Raw genomic sequence first — 13,081 nt, 5'->3', positions numbered from 1 at the left:
AGCACATGTTTTTGTCAAATCACAAATATACTTGTTGCATTTGTAATAAATATTAACACTGCTAGACAGTAAAGCGCAAGTTAATGTGTAAAACCAATGCTTTTGATTAGAGATGTACCGATACCAATATTTTGGCCGATACCAATACCACTTTTTTAGGCCGATACCGACATTTTGGCCGATACTTTATAGCAGTGGTTCCCAACCGGGGTGCCGCGGCACCCTGGGGTGCCAATTGCAATGCTCAAGGGTGCCGCGAGATATTGAGATATTGCAATACTGCGGCCCATTCTTTATTTTAACTTTAACCCGTGAAGTGCGGAATTTATTTAGACCTATTTATAACCGAGTTTCATTGCGTATTAAGTTTCGCGTCTCGCAGTTATTCCCGGCTCCTTTCTGGAGAGTCGCTGGCGGTAAGCCTTTGTTTTCTCGCCCAGGAAAAACAGCGTGGAAGAGATTTTGACTTTTGCTGTTCTTTCCATAAAATTTGAAACGCACCATTTATCGACAGCAGTGGCCGAGTGGTTAGCGCGTTGGGCTCGCAGTCGAGAGCCTGCAAGTTCGACTCCAGCCACCCGCACTTGCTGTTGTTTCTCTGGGCAAGAAACTTTACGGTAATTGCCTCTACCCAGTGATCGATTTCGAGTAATAGGTAGTACCAAATTTAAGTCATAAGTAGAGTAGACAAGCGGAAACAGACATTGCAGTCGGCTGCAGCGTGGGTCAAGTGTACGTCGGAAGGCGTATACCGATGCATAGCACTCAAGTCCGCTTTCCCGCAGTGCAGGGTGAAGATATGAAAAACATAAAAAAAAAAAAAACATTATTGCCAGGTTTCATGATTTTATTTTGCGTTTCACGTCACGTCGCACAAAGTCAAACTGCAGTGATGTAATCCAGCACGACTATAAAATTGCACGATTGTTTACGAACCATTGTTTACGAAACCAATCTATTCACACGATGGAAATTTTAAGCTTACGCACAAGCAGATGCTTCTTGAGGAGTTCTGGATAAAAATTCTAAATGAATAGGTCCTTGCGTTGGAAAGGAAGCTATTGTGCTTTTGCTGCAGTTTTCCACGTTATACCTATGTGAGAGTGGATTTTCCGTATTAACGAACATAAAAACTAAAAACAAAAAAAACGAGAACGACTGCTTATAGTCGAGGAAGAAATGCGAATGGCTATCAAATGTGCCACCAGATATTAAGGGACTTTGTGCAGGAAGTCAAGCCCAAATTTCACAATGACTTTTGAAAAAATACATATATTTATGAGCGCTATACTGTACAACTCATTCTGTGTTAATTCATACAGTTATTTGAAATACAGAAACCTCATAAAATTGATCCAGTTTAGCCAGGGTGCCGCAAACTATTTATCTCTTGATAGGGTGCCGCAAGGTTGAAAAGGTTGGGAACAACTGCTTTATAGTGTTACAAAAAGAAGCAATTTTGGTATTTGCAAGTAATTATATCAGATGCTAAGTTTTACCTTTTTTGCATAAAACTATTAAAAAAAGCTTTGAATTGGCATATTGTGATGCCTTTGAATTGGCATCATTATGCCAATTCAAAGCTTTTTTTAATGATTTTATGCAAATAAGGTAAAACTTGAAGCACAAGATCAAAAGTAAAACCACAGGATCTTGTGCTAAAACACAAGCCGTGGCACCACCGCGACTGACACATTGACAAATTAGTCTAAAACCAAAAAATCCCCTAAATTCAAAATTAGTTGTGTTCAAGTTTGGCGCTTACAATAAATAAATGCCAAAATACGCCACAAAACCAACCAAATTTGGAAATTTATAGAGCAGCAAGGGGAACTTCAAATGGGCAACATTAGGTGCCAAAAGGGGCATTATTACGTCATTATGAGTGACAATGGACGGATTTGGAAGTCCTTGGCACTTGAAGATTCAAGAATCCAATCCCAACTCAATGTTGTGTCATAATAGTAGGTTTTTGTAATGAAAGGCATCGTGATTGAGAACTGGGGTATAAGGGAAGAAACATTACATCATAGTTCTGGTTTCTGAAAAATTAATAAAGGGTTTGCGCAAACTCTCCAAATAGGCAATCATAATTGATAATAAGATGTAAAATGTAAACCAAGTCATTTGTGTAGGCGTACAAAAACTATTCGACAAGTAATGTGCAACCTAAGGGCGGTAGGCACTTTAACATACTGATATCCCATTGAACCACAAACCATCAACCAATCAGAAGCTTTGCTGTTCATGACGTCATCAAGGTTGCGTTTCTCGGAACAAAGGAAAAATGCAACTTCCCGGAAAACTTCCCGGAACAAAGGAAAAATGCAAATGCACATGGAAGTTACTGCCAATGTCAACACAGAAGAAGAGGAAGTGTTTCTTTGTGAAAGTGGACAACATTTATTTAAAGCTATGATAGATGAAAAAGATGGTGGTACAGTTCACGGGGTACAAGTTCAGTCCTTTGAAAGGCAATATTTTATTACAGAAGTGTTAAGTGATGCATATTTGTGGGAACGTTTTGATGAAGATGTACAGTTGTACACTGCAAGGGAAGTGCAATACTTTGGCATGCGGAATGGCCCGTTTCGGCTAGTCCGATTTGGCTAGTCCAATTCGGCTAGTCCAATTCGGCTAGTCCGATTCGGCTAGTTCCCTATTCGGCTACAGTTTTGAATTGTATTTTGTATTTTATTCCACAATATCGTTTCTTTTGCATTCCGTCATAGAAAAATAAATTGAAATGAAATTTAGCGCAAAATGTTTGAACTATTAAATTGAAATGTTTGCTCACATAAAATCGACATGTATCCTAAGATCTAAAGGTGGATGGGAAGAGGAAACGCGGTCGTCCAAGAAGAACGTGGAAACAACAAGTGAAGAATGAATTTAAAAAAGTTGGACTGAAGGAGGAAGATGCAAGGGACAGGGTGAAATGGAGAAAAGGGATTAAAACAATTGCTGCGCGGAAACAATCGGCCACCCCCACTAGTGGGGAACAAACCTACGATGGATTATGATGATGATGATCCTACGTCACCGTCTGTTTGCAAACCAAAAGTAAAATCGGAAATTTCAACAGCACAGTTTGAATTTTTACATTAAAAATGATAACAGAGAGATGTATGTCCAATTCTTCTGTTTATAGAAAATTTTGTATTTTATTCCACAATATCGTTTCTTTTGCTTTCTTGCATTTTATCCAGTGTTTACCTTTGAATGCCTTCCCAGACGGCAAAATCAGTCATTTTTACATTGATTCAACGTCTGCAGACGTTGAATCAATGTTAAAATGACGAATTTTGTTGTCTGGGTTCGGTCGAAATAAGCGTTTTACATCAAAACAACATTTTTCATGATTAACAATAGAGGTTAATGAGATAAAGTCTCAGCGAAAACGTGTCAACGAAAAAAAGACAGTTGCCAAATAGCGTTTGACATAAAAGATGAAGTTGTAACATGTACCTACAAAGTTAAACCCTACAAAGTTAAAACCTAAGTGGCAGTTTAGAATAAACCTGGGTTTCGGCGTTACATGACCTGGAATTTTAGTTTTGGTCTCAATCACATCATCATGATTCAAAGTACGATCTTAGTTAGATGATTCACAAGGCTAATTGTTCTGTGGAGTGAACATTCTGTTGCTACGGATTTATTTGGTAAAGTTATGAATATGGAACGTACCATATCTCTAGGGATGTTTTCGGTGTCATAAATATGATTTAAGATTTCAGTGGTTAGGTCTAAACCCCACTCATCTAAAGCTTCGATAATTTCACCTATAAAAAAAACGATATTGTGGAATAAAATACAAAATACAATTCAAAACTGTAGCCGAATAAGGTACTAGCCGAATCGGACTGGCCGAATCGGACTAGCGGAATCGGACTAGCCGAATAGTAGCAGACCCTTGGCATGAAAGTGCTGTTTCAAAGGGTGATTTGAAGTATGGAGTTGAGGGAAGACCTCCGACTCCATTGGAGAAAAGAAAGCGCAAACGGAATGAAGCAGAGTGGGAGAAGAACGTTTTAAAAAAGAAGAGACAAGCAAGAGAGCAATACAGTTATAAATCAAAATGTGGTCAAGATTTCGTGAAATCTGCTAGAGCAGTAAAGCAACCATGCTCTGGAATCTGTAAAAAGAAATGTGGAGAAAACATTACAGAAGAAGAAAGAAATCTAATCCATGACGACTTTTGAGAATTATCTAATATAGACATAAAGCGCACATTTTTAAGTAAATTAATTAATGTGTCAAAAAAGAAGAGAAAAAGGAAGCGTAAGAACCCGAAAGGAAAGAGACGTAACCGACAGTTCACAAGAACCTACTCCTTGATTAAACCCAACAGCTCAGGCACAAGTACACCAATACCAGTATGCCAAAGTTTCTTAATACACTTGATATTTCAGAAAAGAGGGTGAGAACAGTTATCCAGAAAACATCAAAGAGTGGAGCTATTGAAGGAGACTTGCGTGGTCAAACATCGGATCACAACAAGATAGAAGAAAGCAGAATCAACACTATAAAGCAGCATATTCTGATGTTCAAAACTGTTGAATCCCATTACATCAGAAAAGAATCAAATTGTGAATACTTGCCAGAACACTTAAATATTGCAGAGATGCATAGAATGTATATTGAATGGTGCAGTGAACGTAAGTTTCAACCAGAAAACTATTCCACGTATTACCAAGTATTAACCCAATAATTCAATCTGAAATTTCGCAAACCGAAGAAGGATCAATGTGATAGCTGTGTTGCTTTTGATAATACTCCAGAACATCTTGTTACCAATCAAATGAAGGCTGATCAACAAAAACACCTTGCTGAAAAGCAACTTGCAAGAGAGCACAAAGAAAAAATGAAGAAGGAAGCTTCTAACGATGCATCTGTTCTTACTGCAGGATTCGATTTCCAGAAAACATTGCTTTCACCTCATGGAAAAGCATCTTCATTTTATTACAGTTTAAGGTTGAAAAGTTACAACTTTACTGTGACTAATTTGAATTCTATGCAAACTACTTGCTTTTTGTGGAACGAATGTTATGCAAGAAAAGGTTCTTGTGAAGTAGCCTCATATCTTATTAGTTTTTTATCAAAAGCAAACACCAATGGTGCAAAGAAAATTCAGTTGTTTTGTGATCGATGCTGTGGCCAGAACAGTAACCGTATGGTTTATATCATGCTGGCTATTGCTCTCGAGATTTATGGCTTCGATGAAATCACCTTGAACTTTTTGGTATCTGGGCATAGCCAAAACGAAAATGACACAGCCCATTCAATCATAGAACGTGCTGCAAGCAAAATGACCATTTACACTACTGCACAATGGGAAACTTTGATTATGACTGCCTTCAAAAAGCATCAACCAATTGTTGAATGTTTGCAACATAGTGATGTGATTGATTTCAAAAGCAAGGATTTCACTCAGTTTTCGAAAATGATGAAAGCCAATGTCAATGATGGCAATGGAGAAAGAATCTACTGGTCCAAAATTATGCAACTAAAAATCACCAAAGCAGAGCCAACAACATTTTTTATAAAATACAGCTACAGTGAAAGCACATTCAGAAAACTAGACCTAATTGTTCGAAAATCCAGAAAGACGAAGCTGAGCACTACCACTATGCCAAGGTTGTATAAATCTTTTTCTGGCACTTCAATGGATAAGAAGAATGATTTGAAAAAACTCTGCCTCAAAGGCTTAATTCCAATTCAACATCACGACTTCTTTCGAAATCTTCCAGTCACTCCCAACAAAGTCAGCATTGAAATATAATTTCATAAACTAGGCTCAGAAATAAGTGATAGCGCTTCTTTGCAGACACTTTTGATTTAAAGTTATGCATATTGATGATTAAAGAAGTTATGCATAAAGTTATGCATATTGATAACGCATCATTCTGTTATGTCCAGTGAACTTGTCAATGTCATTCTGCAGTATGGTGGTATATATAAGTTGTGCCAGTTAATAAGTGAAGTGAATGAAAGCGCATTGAAATTGAAAATTTTTTGTTGCAATGTTGATTGTGACCCCAAATGCAAGTTTTAGCAAATAGGCTAGAAAATCCAAAGAACTTTATTTTGTTTGGTACACCCTAGTACAGACACAGAGCTTGTGGAGATGGCAAAGTAATGCAGGCTTGAACTTTACTTCTCTTTCCTACTTCTTTTCCTAAATTGCAGAATCACATTTGTCATTAATACATGCAGAAATAAAATATGGAACTTTGTTTGATTTCAATATGGCTCAATTCAAACCTCCTCAAATTGGACTATTTTCAATGTATTTATATATTTTTTGTTTAAACTTTATATTTTACTGTTTTCAGATTTATACTTGTGGTTTGGTAATTTGCTTAATCAATTCACTATTTTCAGACGTATAATTGTGGTACTTTTTAAGCTGCAACGTTTTCAAAAGTTATGAGTCAACATCGAGGAATTGTTGTAAAGCTTGAAGATGTAATTGATTTTGAAACAAATAAAAGGACAATCTTTGCTGATGACAAATCACCCGAATGTGATGAAAGATTTTGTAGAAAGTCTGTTGTACAATGTCACAAGAAAACTGTTTCTGGTTCCAAAACATGTAAATGTGATGTCTGTTGCAAATGTTTCTCAAATCATGGACATCTGAAAGATGATGAAATAATGCATTTAGAAACAAAGCCATACAAATGTACCATATGTGGCAAATGTTATGTACAAAGTTCTAATTTAACGAAGCACAAAAGAATTCATTCTGGTGAAAAGTCATACAAATGTGAAATTTGCAACAAATGCTTTTCACGACTTTTCAATGTAAAGAGTCATCAAAAAATTCATTCTGGTGAAAAGCCATACAAATGTGAAATTTGCAAAAAAAGTCGTTCACGAACTTCCATTTTGATAGATCATCAAAAAATTCATTCTGGTGAAAAGCCATACAAATGTGAAATTTGCAACCAATACTTTTCACAAACTTCCATTTTAAAGATTCATGAAAGACTTTGTTCTAGTGAAAAGCCATATATATGTGAAATTTGCTACAAGTGCTTTTCACACACTTCCATTGTAAAAGTGCATCAAAGAATTCATTCTGGTGAAAAATCATACCAATGTGATATTTGCAACAGATGCTTTGCACATAGTGGTAATTTAACAAGTCATAAAAGAACTCATTCTGGTGAAAAGTCACACAAATGTGATGTTTGCAACAAATGCTTTGCACGAAATTCCAGTTTGAAATTACATAAAAGAATTCATACTGGTGAAAAGCCATACAAATGTGAAATTTGCAACAAATGCTTTTCACAAACTTCCTATTTGAAGGATCATCAAAAAATTCATTCTGGTGAAAAGCCATACAAATGTACAATATGTGACAAATGTTTTGTACAAAGTTCAAGTTTAACAAAGCATAGAATAATTCATTCTGGTGAAAAACCATACAAATGTGAAATTTGCAGCAAATGCTTTGCACAAAAGAATGGTTTAATGCAACATAAAATAATTCATTCTGGTGAAAAGCCATACCAATGTGATGTTTGTAACAAATGCTTTTCACAAACTTCCCATTTGAAGGATCATAAAAGAATTCATTCTGGTGAAAAGCCATACCAATGTGATGTTTGCAACAAATGCTTTACACAGAGCAGTAATTTGAAGAAGCATAAAACAATTCATTAATAATTTGGTCAATTTTATTCTTGTGCTGTTTACTATTCTTGTGATGTTGCGTATGAAATATTTGGTAAAGGTTAACGAAAACATTGGAAGAAAGTTGATAGTTTCTATAGAATTATGTGTGTGATGCAAAGCCCTATTGATCCAAAGCCTTTATTTAAAAGTTTACGAAAGTGTGAATTGTTGTTAAAATGCCATGTAAGAGATGTGCAGCATAAGACGTCTTTGAAATTGAAAAATTTTTGTTGCAATGTTGATTGTGACCCCAAATGCAAGTAGCAAATAGGCTAAAAAATCCAAAGAACTTTATTTTGTTTGGTACACCCTAGTACAGACACAGAGCTTGTGGAGATGGCAAAGTAATGCAGGCTTGAACTTTACTTCTCTTTTATACTTCTTTTCCTGCATTGCAGAATCACATTTATGTCATTAATATGCAAAAATAAAATGTGAAAGTTTTTGATTACAGTATGGCTCAATTCAAACCTCCTCAAATTGGACTATTTTCAATGTATTTATTTTTATTTTTTGTTTACTGTAAACTTTATATTTCACTGTTTTCAGATTTATACTTGTGGTATGGTAATTTTTAAAGTGTAATCGTTTTAAAAACTATGAGTCAACGTCAAGGAATTGTTGTAAAGCTTGAAGATGTAATTGATTTTGAAACAAATGAAAGGGCAATCCTTGCTGATGACAAAACACCCGAATATAATGAAAGATTTTGTAGAAAGTCTGTTGTGGAATGTCACAAAAAAATTCTTTCTTGTTCCAAAACATGTAAATGTGAGGTCTGTTGCAAACGGTTCTCAAAACATGGACATCTGAAAGATCATGAAAGAATGCATTCAGAAACAAAGCCATACAAATGTACCATATGTGGCAAATGTTTTGTACAATGTTCTAATTTGACAAAGCACAAAATAATTCATTCTGGTGATAAGCCATACAAATGTGAAATTTGGAACAAATGCTTTTCACAAACTTCCAATTTAAAGAATCATCAAAAAATTCATTCTGATAAAAAGCCATACAAATGTGATGTTTGCAACAAATGCTTTTCACGAACTTCCATTTTGAAGATTCATAAAAGAATTCATTCTGGTGAAAAGCCATACAAATGTACCATATGTAGCAAATGTTTTGCACAAAGTTCTAATTTGACAAAGCACAAAAGAATTCATTCTGGTGAAAAGCCATACAAATGTGAAATTTGCAACAAATGCTTTTCACAAACTTCCAATTTGAAGGATCATCAAAAAATTCATTCTAGTAAAAAGCCATATAAATGTGATGTTTGCAACAAATGCTTTTCAGGAACTTCCATTTTGAAGAGTCATAAAAGTATTCATTCTGGTGAAAAGCCATACAAATGTACCATATGTGACAAATGTTTTGCACAAAGTTCTAGTTTAACAAATCATAGAAGAATTCATTCTGGTGAAAAGCCATACAAATGTGAAATTTGCAGCAAATGCTTTGCACTAAAGAATGGTTTGATGCAACATAAAATAATTCATTCTGGTGAAATGCCATACGAATGTGATGTTTGTAGCAAATGCTTTGCACAAAAGAATGGTTTAACGCAACATAAAATAATTCATTCTGGTGAAAAGCCATACCAATGTGACGTTTGTAACAAATGCTTTGCACAAAGTACTAATTTGACAAAGCACAAAAGAATACATTCTGGTGAAAAGCCGTACAAATGTGATGTTTGCAACAAATGCTTTACACAGAGCAGTAATTTGAAGAAGCATGAAACCATTCATTAGTAATTTTGTCAATTTTATTCTTGTGCTGTTTACTATTCCTGTGATGTTGCCTATGAAATATTTGATTAAGGTTAACGAAATCATTGGAAGATTTCAAGTTGATCGTTTCTATGGAATTATGTGTGTGATGCAAAGCCTTGTTTATCCAAAGCCTTCATTTAAAAGTTTACGAAAGTGTGAATTGTTGTTAAAATGCCATGTAAGAGATGTGCAGCATGAAACGTCTTTGAAATCGAAAATTTTTTGTTGCAATGTTGATTGTGACCCCAAATGCAAGTTTTAGCAAATAGGCTAAAAAATCGAAAAAACTTTATTTTTTTTGGTTCACCCTAGTACAGACACAGAGCTTGTGGAGATGGCAAAGTAATGCAGGCTTGAACTTTACTTCTCTTTCCTACTTCTTTTCCTAAATTGCAGAATCACATTTGTCATTAATATGCAGAAATAAAATATGGAAGTTTTTGATTGCTATATGGCTCAATTCAAACCTCCTCAAATTGGACTATTTTCAATGTATTTATATATTTTTGTTTAAACTTTATATTTCACTGTTTTCAGATTTATACTTGTGGTTTGGTAATTTGCTTAAACAATTCACTATTTTCAGACGTATAATTGTGGTACTTTTTAAGCTGCAACGTTTTTAAACGTTATGAGTCAACATCAAGGAATTGTGGTAAAGCTTGAAGATGTAATTGATTTTGAAACAAATAAAAGGGCAATCCTTGCTGATGACAAATCACCCGAATGTGATGACAAATTTTGTAGAAAGTCTGTTGTACAATGTCACAAGAAAATTCCTTCTGGTTCTAAAACATGTAAATGTGAGGTCTGTTGCAAATGTTTCTCAAAACATGGATATCTGAAAGATTATGAAATAATGCATTTAGAAACAAAGCCATACAAATGTACCATATGTGGCAAATATTTTGTAGAAAGTTCTAATTTGACAAAGCACCAAAGAATTCATTCTGGTGATAAGCCATATAAATGTACCATATGTGGCAAATGTTTTGTGCAAAGTTCTAATTTGACAAAGCACAAAAGAATTCATACTGGTGAAAAGCCATACAATTGTGAAATTTGCAACAAATGTTTTTCACAAATTTCCAATTTGAAGGATCATCAAAAAATTCATTCTGGTGAAAAGCCATACAAATGTGCTGTTTGCAACAAATGCTTTTCACGAACTTCCATTTTGAAGAATCATAAAAGAATCCATTCTGGTGAAAAGCCATACAAATGTACCATATGTGACAAATGTTTTGCACAAAATTCTAGTTTAACAAAGCACAGAAGAATTCATTCTGGTGAAAAACCATACAAATGTGAAATTTGCAGCAAATGCTTTGCACTAAAGAATGGTTTGATGCAACATAGAATAATTCATTCTGGTGAAAAGTCATACAAATGTGATGTTTGCAACAAATGCTTTGCACAAAAGAATGGTTTGATGCAACATAAAATGATTCATTCAGGTGAAAAGCCATACAAATGTGATGTTTGTAACAAATACTTTTCACAAACTTCCAGCTTGAAAATACATAAAAGACTTCATTCTGGTGAAAAGCCGTACCAATGTGATGTTTGCAACAAATGCTTTACACAGAGCAGTAATTTGAAGAAGCATGAAACAATTCATTAGTAATTTGGTCAATTTTATTTTTGTGCTGTTTACTATTCCTGTGATGTTGCGTATGAAGTGTTTGATAAAGGTTAACAAAATCATTGGAAGAAAGTTGATCGTTTCTATAGAATTATGTGTGTGATGCAAAGCCTTGTTTATCCAAAGCGTGTATTTAAATGTTTACGAAAGTGTAAATTGTTGCTAAAATGCCATGTAAGAGATGTGCAGCACATGTTTTTGTCAAATCACAAATATACTTGTTGCATTTGCAATGAATATTAACACTGCTAGACAGTAAAGCGCAAGTAAATGTGTATAACCAATGCTTTTCATATCGGTTTAGTTTCCATCAAAAGCTTTACAGTATTTTCATTTTTTTGGTTAGTTCCTTATTCCAAACTCACTTTGTCTAATTACTCTCCTTCATTCGTGTAATATGTTCAAACGATTAAATAACATGATTCCTTCTACTGGTGCAAATTAAGCTGAATCAGATACTATCTGTCAGTCAGTCACGACTGACTTCTTCAGGGGGCTTGACCAGGTAGTGACTACCTGTCTAGCATGGTCATTGGTCAGTCGTGTCTGATTGACCAAAAATCAGAATAAAATCAGATTGTCACTTTATACATCTTGTGATAGTTCAGCTTAATTTGCACCAGTAGAACGCATCATGTTATTTAACTAAATGCCTGGAGAACAGCCTCGTTCAATGTCTAAACGATATCCACGCAAGTATTGCTCAACATCTGTCCTTGCCCTCAGTACATCCTTTCTAACAAACTTTGTCAAGAAGTGTCTTGCCACCCTACAGTACACATCTGATACATCGAACCAATCAGTAACAATATTTGCAGATTTTCCTGTGAGAGTTATTAGTGTGAAATTTGGTATAGGCCTAATTAATAATATTTTTGACAATTCACACAGACTTAGATTGCATTGCAATTTGTCGTTCATGTCTGTATAATGGCAACATTGATTTCATGTAGTTGCTTGTAGTTGATGGCAAAGTAATGCAGGCTTGAATGTTTCCTCTCTGTTTCTGCTTTTTTTTGCATTGCAGAACCATATTTATGCATGAAATATTCGGAAATGAAATATGGAACTTTTCAATTCCAATGGGACTCAATTTAAGCTTCCTCAACTTGGATTACTTCTAACGTATTTTCATTTTTTTGCTTAAACTGTTTAACTGTTTTCAGAAAACACTTGTGGTATATTTTTAAGCTATACCCTTTTAAAAAATATTAATCGACACCAGGGAATTGTTGTAAAGCTTGAAGATATTGGTCATTTTGAAGTAAATGAACAATTGAAGCAGACTTTCTGGAATATCTAAAAGATCATGCTAAGAGAACACAATGCAGGTTCTTTATTGTTTGATTAATTCCAGTCAATATTTTTATTTAAAGGAGAAAAAGTACAGCTTTATCTAACTGTCTGATGTTGTAAGTGTGTATATACATTCTAAATTTTGGTAAAGTGTTCTTGAGAAATTGCTTATGCGATTGTTGTTGAGTTGATGCATGAATTTGGCAAGTTCCAGTTTGTAGATATACAGACGAAATCGGTTAATCATATCATCTATTTGCCAGACGTTTTGATACGATTATACGATTGATTCGTTCAACCAATTATTATTTAACCAACAAACCAATATCTTGGTAAAGATTTGTTATACTTTGCGTGTCGACATCACATACAGGAATTTATTTAAAGAAGTGATGACATCACCTTCTGCACCAGAGCTCCAGCTCTTCAAACGTTTTAAAGTGAAGTGGAATTTCATAGATCAAGAAAAGTGGGAAGATGCTTCTATGGATGATGTTACAGATAATGGTGTAAAGGACGTTAAGGAAGAGCTAATAGAGTTCCTCAATAAAGCATTGACCGTGAAATCGCAACCCCGTAGTGATTATCAAGAGGTTGTGGGGTTGGCATTGCTAATTCTTGGAGCTCTATCATCTCGAGAAACCCGGTTTTGAGCCCCTGGTGCTAACCATCA

At 34.8% G+C, this 13,081-nt stretch overlaps 1 pseudogene; it reads left to right on the top strand.

Annotated features, from left to right (window-relative positions):
* Window positions 1–8,241: 8,241 nt before the first annotated feature.
* Window positions 8,242–12,272, top strand: LOC145772141 (uncharacterized; annotated as a pseudogene).
* The last annotated feature ends 809 nt before the right edge of the window (window positions 12,273–13,081 follow it).

The sequence above is a fragment of the Aplidium turbinatum genome, chromosome 1 (assembly GCF_918807975.1).
Source record: "Aplidium turbinatum chromosome 1, kaAplTurb1.1, whole genome shotgun sequence".
Classification (NCBI taxonomy): domain Eukaryota; kingdom Metazoa; phylum Chordata; class Ascidiacea; order Aplousobranchia; family Polyclinidae; genus Aplidium; species Aplidium turbinatum.
This window is presented reverse-complemented; position numbering and strand designations above follow the sequence as displayed.